This window comes from Tamandua tetradactyla, chromosome 23 (genome assembly GCF_023851605.1).
Source record: "Tamandua tetradactyla isolate mTamTet1 chromosome 23, mTamTet1.pri, whole genome shotgun sequence".
NCBI lineage: Eukaryota > Metazoa > Chordata > Mammalia > Pilosa > Myrmecophagidae > Tamandua > Tamandua tetradactyla.
In genome coordinates, this window is record NC_135349.1 from 402,284 (window position 1) to 424,284 (window position 22,001).

Genomic DNA, 22,001 nt, shown 5'->3' on the forward strand with positions numbered 1-22,001 from the left:
TCACCGGCCCCGCCCCGTCTCAGTCCCCGGCAGGCAGACGCGCCCAGCAGCTCCATCTTCCCGGTTAGGGACTCCTCCTGAGCTGAAGCTTCCTGTTTCCTGCAAGGGCGGCTCCCACGGTGGGGGGCAGTGGGGGGGCCTCACGGGGGCCCCGCCCCTGGCCCAGCCCGGGGCTGTGTCTCCCGCTAACACCTGTGCGAGTGGTCCCCTCCACTTTCTTAACCAGGATCCTCAAAACCGCAGAACCAGGCTCTTGAAACGTGCAGCCCCTTAAGAAATGACTAACAATCCCTCCGCCGCTTCTCAAAAGCTGTCAGCGCACAGCGGCAGGACATCTCCAAAGACACGGGGGCGCGGGACAGACACACCCCCGCACGAGCAGCCCGGGCACCGGGGCCGGTGGGCTTCGCAAGCGGACCTGCTCTGCCGGCCGTGGGGCTCCGAGGCAAGGCTGTCCCGGCGTCCTCGCTCCTGGTTCATGAAGCGCCCCCGTTCTCTGAGCCCCACGGGAGGGAAGCCCGGGCCTTCAGCCGCCTGTGGCTGCAGGTGCCCTGGACACCCCAAAGCTGGCAGTGGCGGGGGGCAGGAGGCTGAACTGCTTCCCCCATAAGCCGGGGCCCCATCCAGCCCCCAGCAATGGGGGGGCCCACTCCACCCAGAGGACGGGGAGAGCCTTTCCTAGAAGCTCTGGGTCCCCGGGGTGGGGCCGCGTTTCGGGCACCTGCCCAGCCTCCCTGCCCAGAGCACCTGGGCTGGGCCTGTGGGGAGAAGCAGGGTCCCCAGCTCCCCTCCTGGGCGCTGCCCAGGGCCCCACCTCAGGCCCAGGAACCCGCAGCCCCTCTCCACTCAGCTTGGGCAGACCAGGGGCCTGGAGTCCGCCCTAAGACGTGAGCACTCGCCCCCCCATGGTGGCTGACCCCTTGGTTTCCTGTGACCTTTCAATCCTCCCACGCCCAAGTCAAGGCATGAGAAGGCTGAAAGGAGATGCCCCTGCTGGGCCCCTCGCGTGGGCGGCCGAGACCCCGCCCATCCCGTGAGAAGGGGTGCCTGTGCCTGAGGCGGCCCATGGGAGGGGAGGGGGTGGCAGAGCCGGGCGGGGGGCGCGGAGAGGAGGAGCGGAGCCAGGGACGGGGACGGGGCCAGCGCAGCCCCAGCAGAGTCTCTGGTCTCCGGGACAGACCAGCCCAGGCGGCCACCTCCAACCCCGCAGCGAGGTGGGGCCCCTAGAGAGGGTCCTGGAGCTGCCGGGCAGAGCGACTGGTGGGCTTGCTTCCCAGGGACCCCCAAAGACGGCCCAGCCCTGGGCTTCCTCAAGGGCTGGACCGTGGGGTCATGTCTGTGCTGGTTAAATGAAGCTCTCGATTTGGGGGCATCTGGCCCTGAGGGCCCTCTGGCCCCTGGCTGACCCTAGGAGCCCCTTAGGATGGGGCTTCTCGGGGCGCGGGCACAGCCGTGCCTGCGACATCGACGGTGCCCGCAGGCCACGTGTAGCAGGTCCTGCCGCACTCAGCCACGGTCCCCGCTGCTGGGGACCCCGAGATGCCACACACACAGCCGGGTGGCCATGTCCCTCACGCAACTTCTCCCACGCAAGGCCACCGACCCCTGACCCTTTTGGGCCAGAAAGGTTAAGCCTCTCCCTTAGGCCCTTTCCTGTTGGGATCGCAGACCACAGAGGGCCCGGGAGCTGCTTTTGCTCGAGAGAAGAGCCTGCCCACCGCCCGCCCTCCACCTTCTGCCCTCCGCCCTCCCTTCCTCTCCTTTCTCTGTGGCCTCTGACCTGGGGCTGGGGGTCGCGGCGGGTAGTGGTGCTGGCCTAGGGGGTTCTCTGGGGAGGCACTACAAGCTGTTCCAGCCCCACCTGCCCTGGACCCAAGGCACGGGCTGCTCGGGGACCGGGAGGCCCCAGGGATTGGCCAGTGGCTCAGTGAACACGCACCCTGTGGGGTCCCCACCTGGGGCTGCAGGGGACCCTCCCGCTGACTGTGGCTCCCGGCAGAGGCCCTAGGTGCAGTAGGGAGAGGCAGGACGCACTGGCCTGCGGGGTGCACACGGGGAGGACAAAGCCTGGAATCCACCGCCTGTCTCCGGAGGAAACAGCTTGTTCCCTGTCCCAGGCCGGTGTGTGCAGGCTGGGACTCGCCCGGGATTCCTGGCTGACAGGTGGAGGTTCCCTGAGGGCCTGTCCGCTCCTGCCAAGGCCCCAGTCCCGGGAGGAGGACGCCTCCTTGGGCGGAGACAGGGAGGCCAGCGGGAAGGCGGCCCGGCCAGGCCCAGGGCATGGGACTGCAGCTCCAGGGGGGCACTGAGGGCAGGAGGCCGAGTGCACGGGAGGACACCGAGGGCGGGGATCCCAGTAACTGCACGGAGAGGTGCAGAGCAGGCTGCTGTTGGCCCCTCGGGTCACACTCCAACAGGTAGGGACTGGACGGACAGACATACAGCAGTGCCCACCTGCTGCGCAGGGCAGCACGTCCTCACACAGCAGGGGGGTCAGCACAGGGGGTCCATGCCATGGGCTAAGGTGAGCTCAAGCCCCACCCCATGCCCCACAAATGAATGAGGGTCTCGGATTACAGGAGGCTGCGTGGCACCTGGCCAGGCCAGTTCCATCTGACCACCGTCCTGAGAGAGGGGGACGGACACCCCTCTCCAGTCTGTGTCTGCCCGTCTGTCTGTGTCCATCTGTGATGGGCAGACACAGACAGACAGGCAGAGACAGATGGACAGACATAGATGGACTGGCAGACACAGATAGATGGATAGATGGACGGGCAGGAGAGACCGATGGGCAGACACAGACAGAAGAGCAGGCACAGATGGACGGAAAGACAGACGGGCAGGCACAGATGGACAGAAAGACAGAAGGACAGGCACAGATGGACAGAAAGACAGACAGGCAGACACAGTCAGACAGGGAGGACAGGCAGGAGGTGGGGGCAGAGTCTGAGCTGTGCCACGAGCCAAGGAACCCCAGCGTCCACCAGTGTCCCACGAACCCCAGAGGGACCCCAGAGGGAGCGGCCGGCCCACACCAGGAACTGGAATTCCGGCCCCAGGACTGCGGGAGAACAAACGCCTGCTGTCCCCCAGGCGGCTCCGCGAAGACTGTGAGGCAGGGAGGGCCACGCGGTGTGAAGCAGCCATGTGAGTGAGACGATACAACACAACACACGCAATGCCACGTGAGCGAGACAGATACAACACAGCACATACCACGCCACATATGATACAACAGATACAGTGTAATACGTCCAACAACGTAACGTGACATAGTACGATACGGGACCACGCAACGCTAGGTCAGTAATAAAATACGGTAGGATACAGCACAGCACATCGTCACGTGATTCCACCTAATGCACGTAACACCACGTGACACGAAGCAATACAAAGCAACCCGAGCTGGGACCACACGGCGTGTCCTCGGGCTGCCTGAGTGGACGAGAAGCTCTCCTTGGATGGGACACCAGTCCCTAGCGTGGAGCAGCTCTTTACCCCCACCCAGGGCTCCCGGCTGCTCAGAGCCCCCCATCACTGCTTGGCTGGCACTCCCCAAGGACTCACACAGCCACGGTTAGAAGCTGGTCCTGGGCCTACTCACCCCTTGCTCTAGGTCCGGTGGGGAGCGGCCGAGCCCCGTGCCTGTGGCCACACAGCCCGTGAGGCTGTAGGAGACTAAAGCCCAAGCAGTGGGTCCACACGCCAGCCACCAACTGCCCCCACCCCAGGGCGTCCTCTTCAGGTCCCAAAGGACACAGGCTGGTGTGGGGTTTCCCCACCTACCTGCGTCTGCGGCAGCTGAGGCTCTCAGAGGAGGTCTGGGGGCCGGGGAAGGTCAGAGACCACGGGCTTTCGGGGAGGGAAGTGTGCGTCACGCAGTCGCACAGGGGGCCTTTGCCACTGCCACCCAGGCCACAGGCCCACCCTGTGCAGCCCTGCCGCCCCCAGCCCCCAAACCTGCCGCCCCAGCCTTGATGCTCTGAGACCCCCAGCCCTGATGCTCTGAGACCCCCAGCCCTGCTGCCCCAGCCCTCCAGCCCTGATGCTCTGAGACCCCCAGCCCTGCCGCCCCAGCCCCCCAGCCCTGATGCTCTGTGACCCCAGACTTGCCACACCCAGTCCCCCGGCCCTGCCGCTCCTAGTCCCCGGACCCTGCCATCCTGAGACCCCCAGCCCTGCTGCCTGCCACATCCCCCATCTTCCAGGCACCCCCTCCCTGGCAGCTGCTTGAGCCCAGCTCCCCGTGCCCCTCCGGGTGCTGCTCAGCAGCCCTCCCTCATGGCACCCCACACACCGAAGCCCAGGAGTTTCCCCAAAGGTCAGGATTTCTGAGGGTTCCAATGGAATCAGTGTTTCCGGGAGGCATTAGAGATCCGCCACCAACAATCCCAGCTCACACCGCGAACAGAGCCATCGTGGGCCTTTGCTCCCCGTCAAGTAAAAGTGCTTTAAATGGCAACATGGGTGACGAGCAACAGGAAAGCGTTTTTTTGCTTTTTGTTTTTTAAATCTCAACTCCACCCTCCAAGTGCCTTGTTAAAATAAGGCCAGTTTTTGGCTGACAAGCACCTTTTCCCAACACAGCTGTTTGGTAAGCTACTTGTTTTGGACCTTGTAAACCGGATGTTCCAAACTCATGCCACGCCAGTCCCGCAGACCCTGGCCCCAGGCGGTTCCCAGGCGGTTCCCAGGTGGGCCCCAGGCGGGCGCCAGGCGAACCTCAGCCTCTGCAGCAGGAAGAGAAGGGGGCCCCGGAGGCTCCCCTCACCTGCCGAACCGCGTCCCGCTCCTTCCATGAGCCTTGGGCCATGAGCTGGGGAGGGCGGTGGGCACAGGGCAGTGGGTCAGCCCACAGAGACGGCCCCCTGCCCAAGCTGCCGGCTCCGTGCCCTCCGCGGCCTGTGTTTCTTAGAGGTGGGTGCGCTTACCCATGTGTCCCCGAGTTCCTGCAGGGCGCCCCCTAGCCTACCCTGACCCTCACTGCCCATCCCCACCCCATGTGGCCCCTGGGCGCTGGAAACTGAATTCTGCAGGTTGAGCTTGAGGCCAGCAAGTGCTGAACCTTTACACAAGTCTGGTGGTTTTTCTGTGGAGTCTGTCTTTACAGGGGCGACACATCTATCTTCTCCCTTCCCTTCTGAGTCTCACTCCTCTTATTTCCATTTTCTCTGCCTGCTGCACCGCCAGGCCCTCGGAACGAGGGTCGACCACAGGCAGCCTTCCTCGGCCCATCTTCTGCAGGTCGTGCAGCCGAATCTCCTCCACGAGGGCGTATGCTCTGCCTCGGGTACGCCCTCATGGCCTTCAGGGGCTCCCCTCTGACACAGAGCTGCCGAGGGACTCTGAGAACAGGTGGCTTCTGAGCTTTACCAGACGCCTCTCCAGCATCTATGTGCTGTGCCGTGTGCCTTTCCTCCCGAGCCCCTACCCACAGGTGCCTTATGGGGCAGTGCTCGCGCCGTCCTTGCATTCTCATAAGCTGGGACTGGTCACAAGAATGACCATTTATGTACATGTTTTACTTGTTGGGAGTTTTAGGATTTTTCATCTATACTCATAGTGAAACAGGCCTGTCATTTTCTTGGCCTGTGCTGTACTTTTTGAGTTGTGGAATCAGGATTATGCTGGCCTCGCTGTGCTGAGCAACTCTGTCTTGCTTTCTGCTTTCAGGAGCAGCTTCGACAGTAAGAATGGCCTGTCGGCTGGCGTCCAGCTGAGCCACAGGCCGGGCCTCTCTGGGAGGGAAGCTTTTTGTACCTTTCAACCTACTTAGTGCCTATTAATCTCTTCTAGCTTTCAATTTCCTCACATGCCAGTGTCAGCTCCCAACCTTTAAAAATTGAGAGAGTTCATGAAAATCTACAACACTGGCTTTTCTTTTCTTTTCTAAAAAATAGGCCATCTGCCTGCAGGGGGCCTGTAAACCACCCCCCCCCCCTCCTCGGAGGAGCCCAGGCTGCCCAGCCCCCTGGCCCCCACTTGGGCAGAGGGCAGCCCGGCTCCCAGCTCCGCTAGAAGACGGACGAGACCACAGCTGCCCTGAGACCCGCTGGCCCCACACGCGTGAGCCGGCGCTCAGAGCACCCACCCTACCCGCTGAAATGCTCACTCTCAGGACCCCTCGTCTCGGCCAGCCTCAGGCCCAGGGCTGGCTGTCAGGTCTTCTCTGGCTCACATTTCCCAGGTGGGGATTGCCTGCTGGAGGTGGGAACCGGTCAGACCAGCTCTCAGAGCTGGGGCCCCAGGGTGGGGGCAGGGTGGGGGCAGGCAGGACACTGGAGGGGCCGCTGAGGGCCGAAGCCCATCACAGGACCTCCCGCCCACTCCGCCCACATGCCAGCACGCATCCAAGAGAGGCCCCAGGACAGGAACCGGGAGAGGGAGATTTTTGCATCTTTTAAGCAAAAAGCACCTAAAGTTTACCACAGTGAAAAATGATAAACTGGGGCCGTAAGCCCCCGCAAGGAAGGAAGCAGAGTATGTCAGCACAGCGGCTTGCCACTCTCTTTTCTTAACGTTCTAGTTTGAAAAATCTCAACCCTTCAAAGCATGTGGGGGTGCTGGAGCGGGTGCCCGGGCGGACGGGGGGAAGGGGCAGGGCGGGCCCAGGTGCGCCCAGGTGCTTTCCTGCCTTGGAACGACACGAGAAGGGGACGTAGGCCTGGTCTGAGCCTTGGGAAGGGTTCCTCGCAGGCCTGGAGGCTCTGTGCACATCCCCGAAGCTGGTGTTGCTGCTCCAGTGTCCAGGCGAAAGCTTGTCTCTCTCACTGTTTACCAAATCATTCTCTCTAAACAGCCACAGGGCCATCCTTGGTGCTTCTGGGGGCAGAGGCAGCCTCACAGCCTTGGATCCGGGACTGAGGGCAGCTGTGGGCACAGACTGGGGTGCAGTGTGGGCCTGGGACTGGGGTGCAGCCATGGGCCCGGGACTGAGGGCAGCTGTGGGCACAGACTGGGGTGCAGCTGTGGGCCTGGGACTGGGATGCAGCGTGTGAGCCCAGGACTAGGGTACAGCCTTGGGCCCAGGACTGGGGTGCAGGCCGTGGGCCTGGACTGGAGTGCAGCCTTGGGTCTGGGACTGAGGGCAGCTGTGGGCCTGGGACTGGGGTGCAGCTGTGAGCCCGGGACTGGAGTGCAGCCTTGGGCCCAGGACTGGGGTATAGGCTGTGGGCCTGGGACTGGGGTGCAGCCTTGGGCCTGGGACTGGGGTGCAGCTGTGGGCCCGGGACTGGGGTGCAGCCGTGGGCCTGGGACTGGGGTGCAGCTGTGGGCCCGGGACTGGGGTGCAGCCGTGGGCCTGGGACTGGGGTGCAGCTGTGGGCCCGGGACTGGGGTGCAGCCGTGGGCCTGGGACTGGGGTGCAGTCAGTGGGCCTGGAACTGGGTTACAACTGTGGGCCTGGGACTGGGGTGCAGGCTGTGAGCCTGGAATGGGGTGCAGCCATGGGCCCGGGACTGGGGTGCAGCTGTGGGCCCGGGACTGGGGTGCAGCCGTGGACCTGGGACTGAGGTGCAGCTGTGGGCCCGGGACTGGGGTGCAGCTGTGGGCCTGGGACTGAGGTGCAGCCGTGGGCCTGGGACTGGGGTGCAGTCAGTGGGCCCGGGACTGGGGTGCAGCTGTGGGCCCGGGACTGGGGTGCAGCCGTGGGCCTGGGACTGGGGTGCAGTCAGTGGGCCTGGAACTGGGTTACAACTGTGGGCCTGGGACTGGGGTGCAGCCTTGGGCCTGGGACTGGGGTGCAGCTGTGGGCCTGGGACTGGGGTGCAGCTGTGAGCCCGGGACTGGAGTGCAGCCTTGGGCCCAGGACTGGGGTGCAGGCCGTGGGCCTGGGACTGGGGTGCAGCCGTGGGCCTGGGACTGGGGTGCAGGCTGTGAGCCTGGAATGGGGTGCAGCCGTGGGCCTGGACTGGGGTGCAGCCGTGGGTCCTGGAAGGGAGAGGCCTGAAGATGAGGAAAAGTCCTTGAGTTGGGGTGCTCCTTGACGGAAGACCCCAGGCCACGCCTGGGCCAAGGTCCACCCCCAGAGGCTCCCAGCACCCCGGACCTGGGGCACCACCCCCCCCACCAGCCCGGAGGCTGGAGCACAGAGTTGGGAAAGGGCGCTTCCCCTTTAAAGTGGACACGGCCGCTGGGAGCCAGCTGCAGGCCAGGTGTGGGTCATCGCAGTTCAGCCACAGGTGAGAAGCTCAGCAGGCTGCAGCCCCAGTTTGAAGGGTCCCCCTGAGAAAACGGTTCAGCCAAGGAAGTGAGGGAAACTAACGGCAGAGGTGGGGCGGAGGGGAGAGGGGACGGGGTAAGAGGATGGGAGGGGTGGGGCTGCTGAGGTTGAGAGGGGCTGTGGGCCCAGGGCGTGGCTCTGAGGTCAGGGACACCAGGAGGTGGCTCCCAGGGAGGGGGAGGGGCCTGCCAAACTCGCTTGGTGTCCCACATTGTGTCTTTAACGTGTCTGGGCCCCGAACCCCCACCACCTGGAAGCCGTGTGCAGGGAGCTGGTCCTCGGGAAGTCGAGGCACATGCCCTGATCTGGCCTCTGAGGATCCCGGCTGGCCCGGGCACAGGTGACCACCAGGGCCTCATCTAGGGGCGCCCCATGGGGGATGACAAGGGCCCCGCGGCACCACCTCCCGCTTGCCAAGGAAAGTTGGGAATCCGGAAGTTTCGGAGACTGCTGTTTCCCACATGCTGTCACATGTACCCGAGCTCTGGAAGTCGTGATGGTCAGACCAGGGGACCGCCCACATTCTCAGGCGGCTGGAGAGGGGCCATCCCCAAGCCACCAGCTCCCCACAGAAAACACTGGCCCCTTCCCGTCACTGGCTCAGCCTGGGGTCTGGCCGCCCTGCCAGGCACAGGCCCGGGATGGGCACGCGCTCTGTGGCCACCTGAATAGCCACCCGAACAGCCACCTGGAACAGCTGCCAAGGCCACTACGAAGCTGAAAAGGCCTCGTGGGGAGCCGCGCGGTGGAAACCCTGAGGGCACTGCTGACCCTGTCATGCCGGCTGCCACCTCACACAAACAATTCTCTTTTGGACTGCGCTACATTCCGCGGCGCCCGGGGCAGGCTCCACCGGGGAAGGTGCTCCACGCAGCGCCCCAGGCCATAGGTGCCGAGGGCCACCAGCCCCACGTGGGGACGCAGCTCCGGGACGCAGCCTCCCATGCCACTGTCCCCATCTGCCTTGTCCACGCAGCCCACTCGTAGAGCCGCCCTGTGCACAGGGTCCCGGGGACGCACTTGGGGCGCTGTGGGCATGGCCCTGCGGGCTCCACCTGAGGCAGGTGCGGGGGGCAGGTGGAGGGTCCCCGAGAGCAGGCCCTGGGAAGACGGAATGCACGGGGGCTGCCACCTGTCTGGAGAAGGGGCGGGAAGGTGAAGAACGTGTCACTAACGCACAGGAAAGAGTGCAGCGGGGGGTACCGGGCACTGCGTCTCGGAGCACATCGCAGCGTGGAGGCTGGGTTCACGACCATGCCAGTATTTTACATAATGTAAGAATTTAATGTAAAAATAATACAAATCAAAAGTAAAAAGCAACAAATTAAATGTGCATCCAATTGTTATCTCACCACCCAGACAGCAGCCAGGCAGGGGCTTTAAACCTCAGGGAAAAAAGGAATGGGATCCCTTCCACCTGTCCTCAGCGACCACACGGAGATGGCGTGCGTGTGTGTGAGTGTAAGTGTGAGTGTGCGTGGTACAAAGCAAATTAATTCTTTGGTCACTGTCACCTTGAACCTGGATTTTCAGCATAGAAGGAGATAAAGATATAAAGTTAACCACATTACGTAGAAACCCTGTAGCCCTGAATTTTAACTCCTGATGGATGTAGGTTTTTAAAATTCCTAGGTCTGTCCACAGAACAATAACAGATTCAATGCAATGAACCGCCAGCCCCAGACACTCCCCAGGGAAGGAGCCAGGGCCCCTGCAGAAGCATGGACCCGGCTGCCCGCGACACGTGCACAGCGGGACACGTGGATGCCACAAGGCCCCGGGTCAGGCTGGCCACCCGGCCACCCCATGGCTCCGTGGGGAGAGAGGCAGCAGCCACTGAGGAGGACGGTCACCTCATGGGCAAAGCCATAATAGGTGTTTCAATCAATGACTTCAAAGGATCCTATGCAAAACTCACTGGGCACCTCTGGAGGGGGTGCAGCAGCCACCCAGTTATTTAGAACGCTGAAAAATGGCAGGAAAGATTCAAACACTTACCCTGCTCTCCTCTGTGAACGGAACCACATCCACCTCCACTTTACAACCTCTGACAAATCAATGGCTCTAACACTGCTGGCCTCACAAAAATGGGGACCACCTGGCACTTTGCCTCCCACAGAGTCAGCTCAACATTGAGCCTGCATCTGAGTAAACTTCTAGGTATGACAGCAGGAAGTGCAGGGGCCGAGGCGCACAGTAGGACAGCAGGGCAGAGGCCACAGAGCCATGACTGCCCGTCAGCAGGAAGTGCAGGGGCCGAGGCGCACAGTAGGACAGCAGGGCAGAGGCCACAGAGCCGTGACTGCCCGTCAGCAGGAAGTGCAGGGGCCGAGGCGCACAGTAGGACAGCAGGGCAGAGGCCACAGAGCCGTGACTGCCCGTCAGCAGGAAGTGCAGGGGCCGAGGCGCACAGTAGGACAGCAGGGCAGAGGCCACAGAGCCGTGACTGCCCGTCAGCAGGAAGTGCAGGGGCCGAGGCGCACAGTAGGACAGCAGGGCAGAGGCCACAGAGCCGTGACTGCCCGTCAGCAGGAAGTGCAGGGGCCGAGGCGCACAGTAGGACAGCAGGGCAGAGGCCACAACCTCCAGACATGGGGGCCTCTGAGGGGCAGACTGGGTCCCCCAGGAAAGACACACCCAAGGACTACTTCAGGGCCTGTAGAGGTGGTCAGACCAGATGGGGCCATGCTGGAAGGGTGTGGCCTAAAGGCGTGAGGGGCGTCCTCATAAGAAGGGGAGTAGACTCAGGGACAGACCCACAGGGGACACAACCCAGTGGGGACGGGAGCCGAGCTGGAGATGAATCTACCACGCAAGGAGCAGTGAGGGCGGCAGGGCCAGTGGAGGGGCAGGGCAGGGAGCAGCCTCCCCTGGAGCCCCAGAGGGCCAGCCCCGTCCGCCCAACTGGAGGCCTCTGGTCTCCAGAGCTGAAGAGAGTAAGTTCCTATTGTCTAAAGACATTCAGCTAGCGGCACTTTGTTACAGCAGCCACAGAAAACCGAGACATTTCAAAACTAAAATGCAAGGGTTAAGAGAGGTGGAGGGAACCTACGGTAACCCTGAACCTTGGGGAGCTGTGGCTGGGGTGCTGGACACTGGCTGACCGGCCGCACCCTGACACCATCCCCCTGCCTCCCACCTGTGTCCCCACCACCCTCCGAGGCGGCCTGTAGGCGCATCAGCAGCGGCTGTAGAGGATGAAGAGCGGTAGAAGGCCAATCACTGAGGAAGCTGGGGGAGCCGAGTGGACGCAGATGCCCCACACGGCTGGCAGCATGCAAGTGGGACGGGTCTGGCGCTCCAAGCAGACCACCCGTGACGCTCTTCCAGCAGGAACACGCGGGGCTCGGGGCGACCATGCACACACGTGTGGGGCTTGGGGTGGCCGTGCACACCCACGCTGGGCCCCGCCGCCTCAGGCCCGGCCTCAGGACGGCCGTTTTCTGTCAGGATCCCGCAGCTCTCCCTCCCACGGGCAGAGCCCAGGCCTGGGGCGTCCAACACGAGCGCAAGGCTGGCCCGGGGGCGGAGGGCATGAAGGAGAAGCACCGCTCCCGCCAGTTCCTCCCCAGCTCCAGCTGCTCCTCATTGGCCGGCACCAGCTCCGAGAACCTAGAAAGCAAGATCAGCTGGGTTCCTCAGGAAACTTGGAAGCACATCAATAGAGTGTCACAGAGACGGCGGCCGAGGAAGGGCCCAGCCGAGCTCCGTGGATGGACCACGCCGCGCAGGCCCTCTTTGCCCCGGCCGGCCACAGAGCAGGTCCCCGCAGATGGCGACGCCCACCCCGTGTGGCCCACGGCACTGGTCTCCTGGAGACACAGAGGCACGCTCCATATACCTTAAAGCTGCCGTGGGGCACGCGCAGCTGCCCCTGCAGGAGCCTCGGCAACGCTACACACGGTGTTAACGCCTCGTCCGTACTGATGCTTTTAATGTGTTCCCCAACGATCTCAACAAGTACTTGCCTGGTTTTGAAAAAAACCATCAGGCTCCTCCTCGGCCTAACGCAGGTCCCGGGGACGGCCCATGTCCCCGGGGCAGCCGAGCCACGGCCGGAGCCCTGTGGGAGAAGCAGGAGGCGCCACTCGGCACGCAGTCCTGTGCGGTCCTGGGGCTTCGGCAGCTGCCCAGAAACCCGCCCCAGTGGGGTCAAGGAATGTGGGGCCTCTCCAGCAACGAAACTGGGCACGCTGAAGATCTGCTGGCGTTGAAACTTCTTTTTAAATGAAAAGAAAATAATGCACCTGCACCCACGGAGTTATTCCAAGGGCCTAGCTCTGGGCTGATCTGAGCCCTGCTCAGTGATTTTCCCAAAAGAGAATTTTCCTATTTAATAGAAATATCCTTGCTTTTTAAAAAAAATGGCCTTGGGCTACAGACGAGCAGGTCCAATTATAGGTGCAGAAATATATCCCAGCTAACCCTAACGTTTGTAAAAGAAACAAGTTTGGATATTTTTTAAACAGTCAATTGTTTTTATCTAATCTTCTGAGGATTTGGGTTGTTGACATGGCCTCTTTTTAGTTAATATGGAAAATTTCAAAAATTTAAGAACTTAGTCTCAAAACTAAATAGGACTTCATAAAATCCTTTTAGAAAATTGCTCTTGCTCTAGCTAGTAAATCAAGTCTAGTGTTATTGTCAGATTGAATAGAGAGTAAATTAAAATAGTATAAACACAGAAGAGCCTCTCTGCCTCTGTCTCTAAACTGATTCTTCCACAGAATGTAAAGGCAAATGAAATCTCAGTGGCTGCTTAGTTTTGTACCTGTCTTCATTCTCTTCCTTTTCATTGGAATCTCCTCCCATATCCATGCCCACAGGAAAAGAAAAAACACAAAAAATCTTTCCAAGCTGTTTAAGTATTTAAGCATCTGAGCCGAGCCATGGAAACAGAAGCTATTCTGCCGTTGTTAATCACTTCGCAAGAAGGGACTAAGCTGTCAAATTACCCCACGGCACTGCTGGCTGTGAACACCCTTTACTTGCAATGTGAAGTGTCTGAGTTTTTAATCAGGCTGCGTTTTCCCTATTTTTTTTTTTTAATAGCTCTGTGAGCTGTGCATGATTTGTTGTTTAACATACTATAGAAGCTTCTCCATATTCTCTAGGAATATATTCCAACATATTTTATGAATATCCAAGTTTGTGAAGCTACCAGGACACAGACAAGAATGCGGAGAGGCCTCTGGAGAGCTTCACGGGCGCGGCAACGAGCGGCCGCCGCACAGCCCCCTGCCCCGCTGAGCAGCCCTCCCTAGGGAGGGGCAGGTGCGGGCCCCAGAAATGTCACTTATTGGTTGTCACGGTTTTTTTACACAGGTTTGGAAGACTTAAATCCTCAGATGCCGGGTCGATAACGACATCAGTAAGTATACAACAGAAGCTAACTCCTTAAGGAACGGAATTCAATTCCACGTGTGGTTTGTTCAAGACCACGTAAAAATACCCTATTTCTTAATTGTCTTTTAAAAAGTAAACATTTGGATGAGATTTTTGTTTGTTTTGATATGTTCATTTGCTATACCAAACACGGTTTCAGAATTCACCTTTGGAGCAGAAACCTGGGGAAGAATTTAAGGGTTTTTGGTGTCATACCTGTCAACCAGACATGTGAGAATAATGTGCTTATAAAGCATGGATCCATGAAAACAAAAGGGAATGAAGAGGCACAGGAACCAGTCCCGCCACAGCCACATCGGATGCGAGTCACACAGGCGGACGGACGGGGGGGAACAGCCAGGAGGCGCCGGGGGGCAGCGGACCCAGCCCCACGGGATCACTGAACACGTGGCAAAAACTGGCAGAGCCACTTTTCTCAAAACTTTGGAAAACAGTGAAAGGGCAGCAGGAACTGGGCCTGTGCCGAATCAACAAGACACAGCTTCAAATGCAGGTCTGAATCCACAGGAGGAGCCCAAGGCCAGGTGCGCCCTTCCAGCACCCCCAACCCCCCCCCAACCCCTCTGGGCGCAGCAGCGTGCGGGGGAGGCCTGAGGGGGGAGCGAAACTCTGGCTGGGGCTGGCCCTGCCCTGCAGGCAGAAGCAGCTTGGGGACAGCTAAGGTGGAAAAAGAAAACTCAGCCAAAGCCGTCTGGGGCAAAGGACTACTGCTTCAGATCACATCCCACGGCACCAAGAGGAGAGAGAAGTCTACTTCCCTGGGAGCGAGGGGGCACTCGGATTCCCGTCACCACGGCAGTTTCTAAGGCCAAGAGCAAGCCCGAGCCTGAACAGGGCTCAGCTGAAACAGGAGCGGCCCTGCACCCCTGCACCCCTGCACCTGACTTTTTGCCTTGGGCTGGCCCTGATGGGGGGCTACACCCCACAGAGGGCCCAGCCAGCCAGACGGCGCAAGGGGTTCGCTGCCGTGGCCTGTCCGTCTGAGCTCCCCCTGCCCGACACGCCTGGGGGAGGCAGCAGGGAGAGACAGCCCAGGGGCGAAACCCGAGTCAACACACCAACGTGTCACAATGTGCAACGTGTGACAAACGGTTACAGGACAAAGAAACAGGAGACGATGGCCCGTCCAAAAGATCAGGATAAAAATCCTGAAACCAGCACTAAAGAACACCAGACTGGGGACAAAGCCGGGGAAAGACTTCTAAGTCTTTTCCTTTTTGATGATGATAAAAAAATATTTATTCCTTCCAGCCTCCTATATTTTGGAGTGGCTAGTAGGAAAAATCTGAGAGGATGGTATGGCAGCCCATGACAAACTCTTGGATCTGTCCTGTAACCACTTTTTTTTTAGTTAGTTTTTTTTACTTTTTTAAAATACCAAAAACACCAAACAAACACATTCTTAACTTTTGATCATTCTGTTTTACATATATAATCAGTAATTCACAGTATCATCACATAGTTGCATATTCATCATCATGATCATTTCTTGGAACATTTGCACCTATTCAGAAAAAGAAATAAAAAGAAAACAGAATAAAATTCACACATACCATACCCCTTACCCCTCCCTTTCATTGATCAACAGCATTTCAATCTAAATTTATTTTTGGTCCCCCTATTATTTGTTTTTATTCCATATGTTCTACTCGTCTGTTGACAAGGCAGATAAAAGGAGCATTAGACACAAGGTTTTCACAATCACACAGTCACAATGTGAAAGCTATATCATTACACAATCATCATCAAGAAACATGGCTACTGGAATACAGCTCTACATTTTCTGGCAGTTCCCTCCAGCCTCTCCGCTACATCTCGACTAACAAGGTGATACTATTTAATGCGTAAGAATAACCTCCAGGATAACCTCTCGACTCTCTTGGGAATCTCTCAGCCATTGACACTTTATTTTGTTTCATTTCTCTCTTCCCCCTTTTGGTTGAGAAGGTTTTCTCAGTCCCTTGATGCTGAGTCTCAGCTCATTGTAGGATTTCTGTCCCACATTGCCAGGAAGGTCCACACTCCTGGGAGTCATGTCCCATGTAGATGGGGGAGGGTGGTGAGTTTGCTCGTTGTGTTGGCTGGAGAGAGAGGCCACATCTGAGCAACAAAAGACGCTCTCTTGGGGGTGACTCTTAGGCCTAAATTTTAAGTAGACTTGACCTATCCTTTGTGGGATTAAGTTCATATGAACAAACCCCAAGATTGGGGGCTCAGCCTATAGCTTTGGTTGTCCACACTGCTTGTGAGAATATCAAGAATTCTCCACTTGGGGAAGTTGAATTTCCCTCCTTTCTCACCATTCCCCCAAAGGGACTTTGCAAATACTTTTTTAGTCACTGTTCAAATCTTTCTGGGATTTATTGGGGCATCACTCTGGACAAATCAACAAAATCTCATGCCCTACTCAAGGTTCCATGTACTTATGGTGTTCAATTAAGCTATCTACATAAGTTATATTAGGAAATGCACTAGTCAAAATATAAATTTTGTACCAAATAAACATTTTTTGCTTTATCTCACACATAAGTTAAAATTTTAAAATATTAATTACCATCTATTTTCAGCACCCTGCAGTAACGACATTCCTTTGTTCTTCGTCATGCAAAAACATTTTTAAAATTTGTACATTTAGTCACTATCATTTTGTATTATTTTCTACATGATTTTTCTGTAAACATACGAAAATAGTTAAAAAAAAAATCTGAGACATACAAACACTGCTTGGATATATATGCTGTTAAGGAATTATTGTTTATATTTTTAGATGCGATAATGTTATTTTATGTCTTTTTTTAATAAAGATTTCTATCTCTTATTAGCCTTGACCTTTTAGTTTTTCAAGTTACAACCTGAATTGTTTAAAGAAGAAATGCCATGTGTCTAGAATTTGCTTTAAAATAGTGTGGTGCAGGCTTGGTAATGTTGAAATAAAAGCGACGGTGATAACTCACGAGGTTGACACGGACACATGGGGCCCACACTGTCTTGTTATTTTTGTGTGTGTGCTTTAACGTCCCGTAATAAACAGCTCTCCTAAGTCATGCTGTGAGCTAATTTAGTTCCCCCGGCCCCACCACATGCACATTTGTTTTCAGGCTGTTGGAAGCCCTCCTGCCAGCCACCAGCCGCTCTGCCAACTCCTGGGGCTCTGAGTCCTCACTAGATGCAGGCACAGGGCTGGCAGCAAGAGGGGAACAAGCCAGACACGGGTACAAACACCTCCCTCCATCACTTCCACCTTAGGTGGCTTTTCCACAGCCCATGGAGGAAGGGCTGGGGCTCCTGGCCATTCAGGGGCAGAGGGGAGGTCACTGAGCACAGGGGGCAGGGACAGCAGTGGGATGGACGGGCCCAGGGAAGGATGCGGGTGCAGGGCCACCCAGGGGAGGGACAGCAGTGGAACAGGTCCAGGGAAGGATGCAGGTGCAGGGCTGCCCAGGGGAGGGACAGCAGTGGGACGGGTCCAGGGAAGGATGTGGGTGCAGGGCTGCCCGGGGGAGGGACAGCAGTGGGACAGGTCCAGGAAGGATGCGGGTGCAGGGCTGCCCGGGGGAGGGACAGCAGTGGGACAGGTCCAGGGAAGGACGCGGGTGCAGGGCCACCCAGGGGAGGGACAGCAGTGGGACAGGTCCAGGGAAGAATGCGGGTACAGGGCCACCCAGGGGAGGGACAGCAGTGGGATGGGCCCAGGGAAGGATGCGGGTGCAGGGCCACCCAGGGGAGGGACAGCAGTGGAACAGGTCCAGGGAAGGATGCAGGTGCAGGGCTGCCCAGGGGAGGGACAGCAGTGGGACGGGCCCAGGGAAGGATGTGGGTGCAGGGCTGCCCGGGGGAGGGACAGCAGTGGGACAGGTCCAGGAAGGATGCGGGTGCAGGGCTGCCCGGGGGAGGGACAGCAGTGGGACAGGTCCAGGGAAGGACGCGGGTGCAGGGCCACCCAGGGGAGGGACAGCAGTGGGACAGGTCCAGGGAAGAATGCGGGTACAGGGCCACCCAGGGGAGGGACAGCAGTGGGATGGGCCCAGGGAAGGATGCGGGTGCAGGGCCACCCAGGGGAGGGACAGCAGTGGGACGGGCCCAGGGAAGGATGCGGGTGCAGGGCTGCCAGGGGAGGGACAGCAGTGGGACAGGCCCAGGGAAGGATGCGGGTGCAGGGCTGCCCGGGGGAGGGACAGCAGTGGGACAGGTCCAGGGAAAGATGCGGGTGCAGGGCCGCCCGGGGGAGGGACAGCAGTGGGACGGGCCCAGGGAAGGATGCAGGTGCAGGGCTGCCCGGGAGAGGGACAGCAGTGGGACAGGTCCAGGAAGGATGCGGGTGCAGGGCTGCCCGGGGGAGGGACAGCAGTGGGACGGGCCCAGGGAAGGATGCGGGTGCAGGGCTGCCCGGGGGAGGGACAGCAGTGGGACAGGTCCAGGAAGGATGCGGGTGCAGGGCTGCCCGGGGGAGGGACAGCAGTAGGACAGGTCCAGGGAAGAATGCGGGTGCAGGGCCACCCAGGGGAGGGACAGCAGTGGGACAGGTCCAGGGAAGGATGCGGGTGCAGGGCCACCCAGGGGAGGGACAGCAGTGGGACGGGCCCAGGGAAGGATGCGGGTGCAGGGCTGCCAGGGGAGGGACAGCAGTGGGATGGGCCCAGGGGAGGATGTGGGGTGCAGGGCTGCCAGGGGAGGGACAGCAGTGGGATGGGCCCAGGGGAGGATGTGGGGTGCAGGGCTGCCAGGGGAGGGACAGCAGTGGGACGGGCCCAGGGAAGGATGCAGGTGCAGGACTGCCCAGAGGAGGGAGAGCAGTGAGACAGGCCCAAGGAGGGATGCGCGGTACAGGGTCACCCGACAGCAGTGGTACAGGCCCAGAGAGGGACGCGGGGGGCAAAGCCTGTCCCGACACAGGCATTTCCCGGGAGGGTGGGGGGGGGGAGCCAGGCCAGGAGCCCTCACAGCTGTTTGCACGGGTACGCAGAGGCCCGAGGGCAGTCAGGGACAGCTGGCACTTAGTACCAGATCCTCAAGGACTCTGGATTCCCCAAAGAAGTAGGAGGGTTTTGTTCTACTGCGGCAAAGCCACAAGTGATGTCAGGCAGAGCAAGGGGTGGGGCGGGAACCGGCCACACGGCCAGGGCCTGGCCCGGGCATTGGGTGGCCTTCCAGCCCGCAGCCTTTTTCCAGGCCTGGGAATCCCCCCCCCCCCACCGGGTCAAGGGAAAGGCTCGTCAGGGTCCCTGAAGAAAACCCAGCTCCTCCTCGGAGCAGCAGAGGGCAGAGGGGCCAGGGAGGGGGTCTGAGGCTGGAGAGGATGTGGGGAAGAGGGAAGCTCACAAAGGCCCGAGCACGGGAGATGGCAATGGGGAGCCACAGCAGGTTCTGGAGCAGAGGCAGTGGGGGTTACGCAGAGTCCTCAGGCAGCAAGAAGCAGGTGGAGCCCGAGTGGGGCGTGGACAAGGGATGGGGGTGGAGGCAATGCTGAAGGACACTGGAAGGTTTTGGGAAATGGCTCAGAGACCTCAGGGCAGCTGAGCTAAAAGACGCATGAGCTGCAGCTGCCCCTCTGCATAGAAACGGCCTCATGGCAGGAGGCCCAAAGCACTGCAGTGAAAGGCAGCTAGGGATGCCGGAGTGACCTGGCCACACACACGGGGGCACATGAGGTGAAAACTCCCGGAGCAAGGGGGTCCCCCAAGAATCCTGGGGCTCTGGGCCCTACAAGCACAAGGCTCTCAGGTCGGGATCTTAAAATCATTTTATTAAAATGCCCCACGCCCTCGTCAAGCAGGAGAAAGAACTGTTTCCTCCCAACGCCGGCAACTCTGAACTGCACCTTTCAAAGAACAGAGGACAGGGCACCGGGGTGAGGCTGTAGGAGGCTCGCTGCCCAGGTGGACAGACGTCAAGGACAGGACAGACAGATGTCAAGGACAGCCGCGCCGCCCGCTGCCTGCTCTCTGCCAAGTCTCTTCTGCCGGGGAGAGGAGAGCCGCGCACCAGCGCAGCCACCCGCCCCCACCCCACCTGCCTCCCTGGCGAGGGTGGTGTGCAGCAGGCACCCCACACACCCCATAAACGCTGGGAGGCCCCATGCCCGGCACACAGCCCAGAACTACCTGACGGCGGCGGTACCCGCCCCAGAGCTGAAGCCCAGTTGGGGTCTCGCCCTGCTCCTCAGCTGCAGGGACTGCGGTCAGTTGAGACAGAGGGATGACCCTTGGGGGGCTGGGGGCGGGGGAGAAGGCGTGGGGGGGACAAAGGGAAGGGCTTGTGGGAGGTTCAGAGGTGGGCGCAGGGGGGCAGGACACAGTATAAGGCTCGGGGAGAGGGCATGGGGAAGAGGGATTGAGAGAGAGGGCTGGGGGGATGCAGGGGGAGGGCTTGGGGGAGGACACGGGGGAGGCCTTAGAGAGACGGCATGAGGGAGAGGGCTGGGGGACAAGGGGAGCATGGGGGGAGGGCATGGGAGAGAACTCGGGGGAGGGCTGGGGGGAGGGCTCAGGGGAGAGGATGCACGTACAGACCCTCTGGTTCCAACGGCCTCACCGAGGGGGTCCCGGCACACGGCAGGGGGGCTGCCCCTCACTGGGACTGAGACCCCTTGTCCCGGAGTCCTGTACCCCCTCATGCTGCAGCAGACTGCCTGGAGACCACACTGCCCCCCAGGGACACCCCCAGCCCCATCCCCGTTCCAGTACCAACTTCTTCACAACAGGTCAGAAGGAATAAAACGGGGGACAAATTAACAAGATGTCTCCAGAACCCACTGAAAATCACACAATGTAGCCAGAGAGTAAACGTGGAAGCAGGGAGGGGGGGAGGGGCAGAGGGAGGGCAGGGGGTCGGCGCTCTCCCCAGCGCAGCTGTTCACAGAGCTCGGGCAGCTGACCCCTGTAGGGAGCAGGAACAGGCGACCGGCTGTGAGAAGGAAGCAGGGGACAACCAGCAGCCCCGGACTCCCGGACTTACTGGAAGGCAAGCCGAGGGCAGCGTGGCCCGAGGGCAGGTAGAACCCCAGGTCCGGGGCCGGCAGTTCCTGACAAAGGGCCGGAGGGGCTTCTTGGCCACAGGAAAAGGAGCGCCAGCCTCAGCCCCCACGACAGGCAGACACTAACCCCACGTGCTGTGCAGCTCCCTGCACGTGAACTACAAAACCTGCAGGAGAAAACATTCCTCGTGCCCCACGGTTAGGCAAAGAGCTCACGGACAGGACACAGAAGCCTAATTTTAAAGAGAAAAGATTGATAAGTTGGAGTTCCTCAAAATTCAAAACTTTTGCCCTAAGAAAACGAAAAGCCACAGACGGGGAGAAGATGTGTGTGCTTCTCTGAAGGGCCCTGGGCCTGGACACACCATCTTACACCTGGACAGGAAGGTGCCTGAGGGCCCAGCAGAAAAGCGGGCAAAAGGCCTAACTAGACTTTTTACCAAGGAGCTCAACAAATGGCCCAAACCCGCGGGAGTCTGGCAGGGCGAGGCCACCCCCGCCCGACGGGCCCGGCAAGCCTGGGGAGGAGACGGCGGCCCAGCGGGGCCACACAGCACAGGCGCTACCGGCAGGGAAGGAGGGCGGCGCTGGCCCCGCAGCCGGGAAAGAAGCAGCGACAGCGGGCGCTGCTGCGTGGCTCCTTGGTGCGGCCGCTGCGGAAGAGGCCACAGGAGACGTGGAACCATCCAGGAGACAGGGTGGCACCTGCAAGTGCGCCACCACACCTGGATGTCACCCCCAGCACGCGGCGCTTCAGGACAGCTGAGTCACACCGCAGTACAGCCGTCGCCTGGGGAGGCCCTGCAGCCGGGCTCAAGCTCCACCCCACTGCCTCGGACAGCCTCTTCACCCTCCGAGCCTCGGTTTCCCCTCCCTGCACCTGATGGGCGGTGGTGGGTCGGAGACGCTCCTGCAAAGCTCCCAGCATGCAGCTGCCCCCCAAGGGCTGCCCACAGCACGTCATTATCATCAGCTTGAAAATAACTGGACTTTCCTGTTGCATAAGAAAAAGAAGAAAATAGCCTTTTCTTTCTTCGCACTTGCTGCTACTATATTCAGCCGCTCTACTGTGCGCCTTCACCCGCACAGCACGGTAATTTACACTCGCAATTGGACCACAAACACCATGAGACTCGTCCACATCTCTGCTGCCTGCACACGCCTCGCCGAGCCTCCGAGGTGCCAGACGCGCGGGGGATGGCGGGGGTGGTGGCCAGTGACGTGGCAGCAGGGTCACCAAGGGCCATGGAGGCCACCGGCTCAGGCGCGCGGCGCGGGGAGAGGGCACCCGCTCAGGCCGTCCCAGCGCACCCTCAGCACCGCAATGGTGGGGTCAACACCCACGCCATGCACGACTCCCCTCTCACACACACAGAGCCACAGCGACACGGCGGTGGCTGC

At 59.8% G+C, this 22,001-nt stretch overlaps 1 protein-coding gene across 5 annotated transcripts in view; it reads right to left on the reverse strand.

The window, feature by feature from the left end:
- The window catches only part of PRKAR1B (protein kinase cAMP-dependent type I regulatory subunit beta), a 105,341-nt gene that overhangs the window by 24,280 nt on the left and 59,060 nt on the right, over positions 1 to 22,001 (reverse strand). The window lies entirely within an intron of this gene.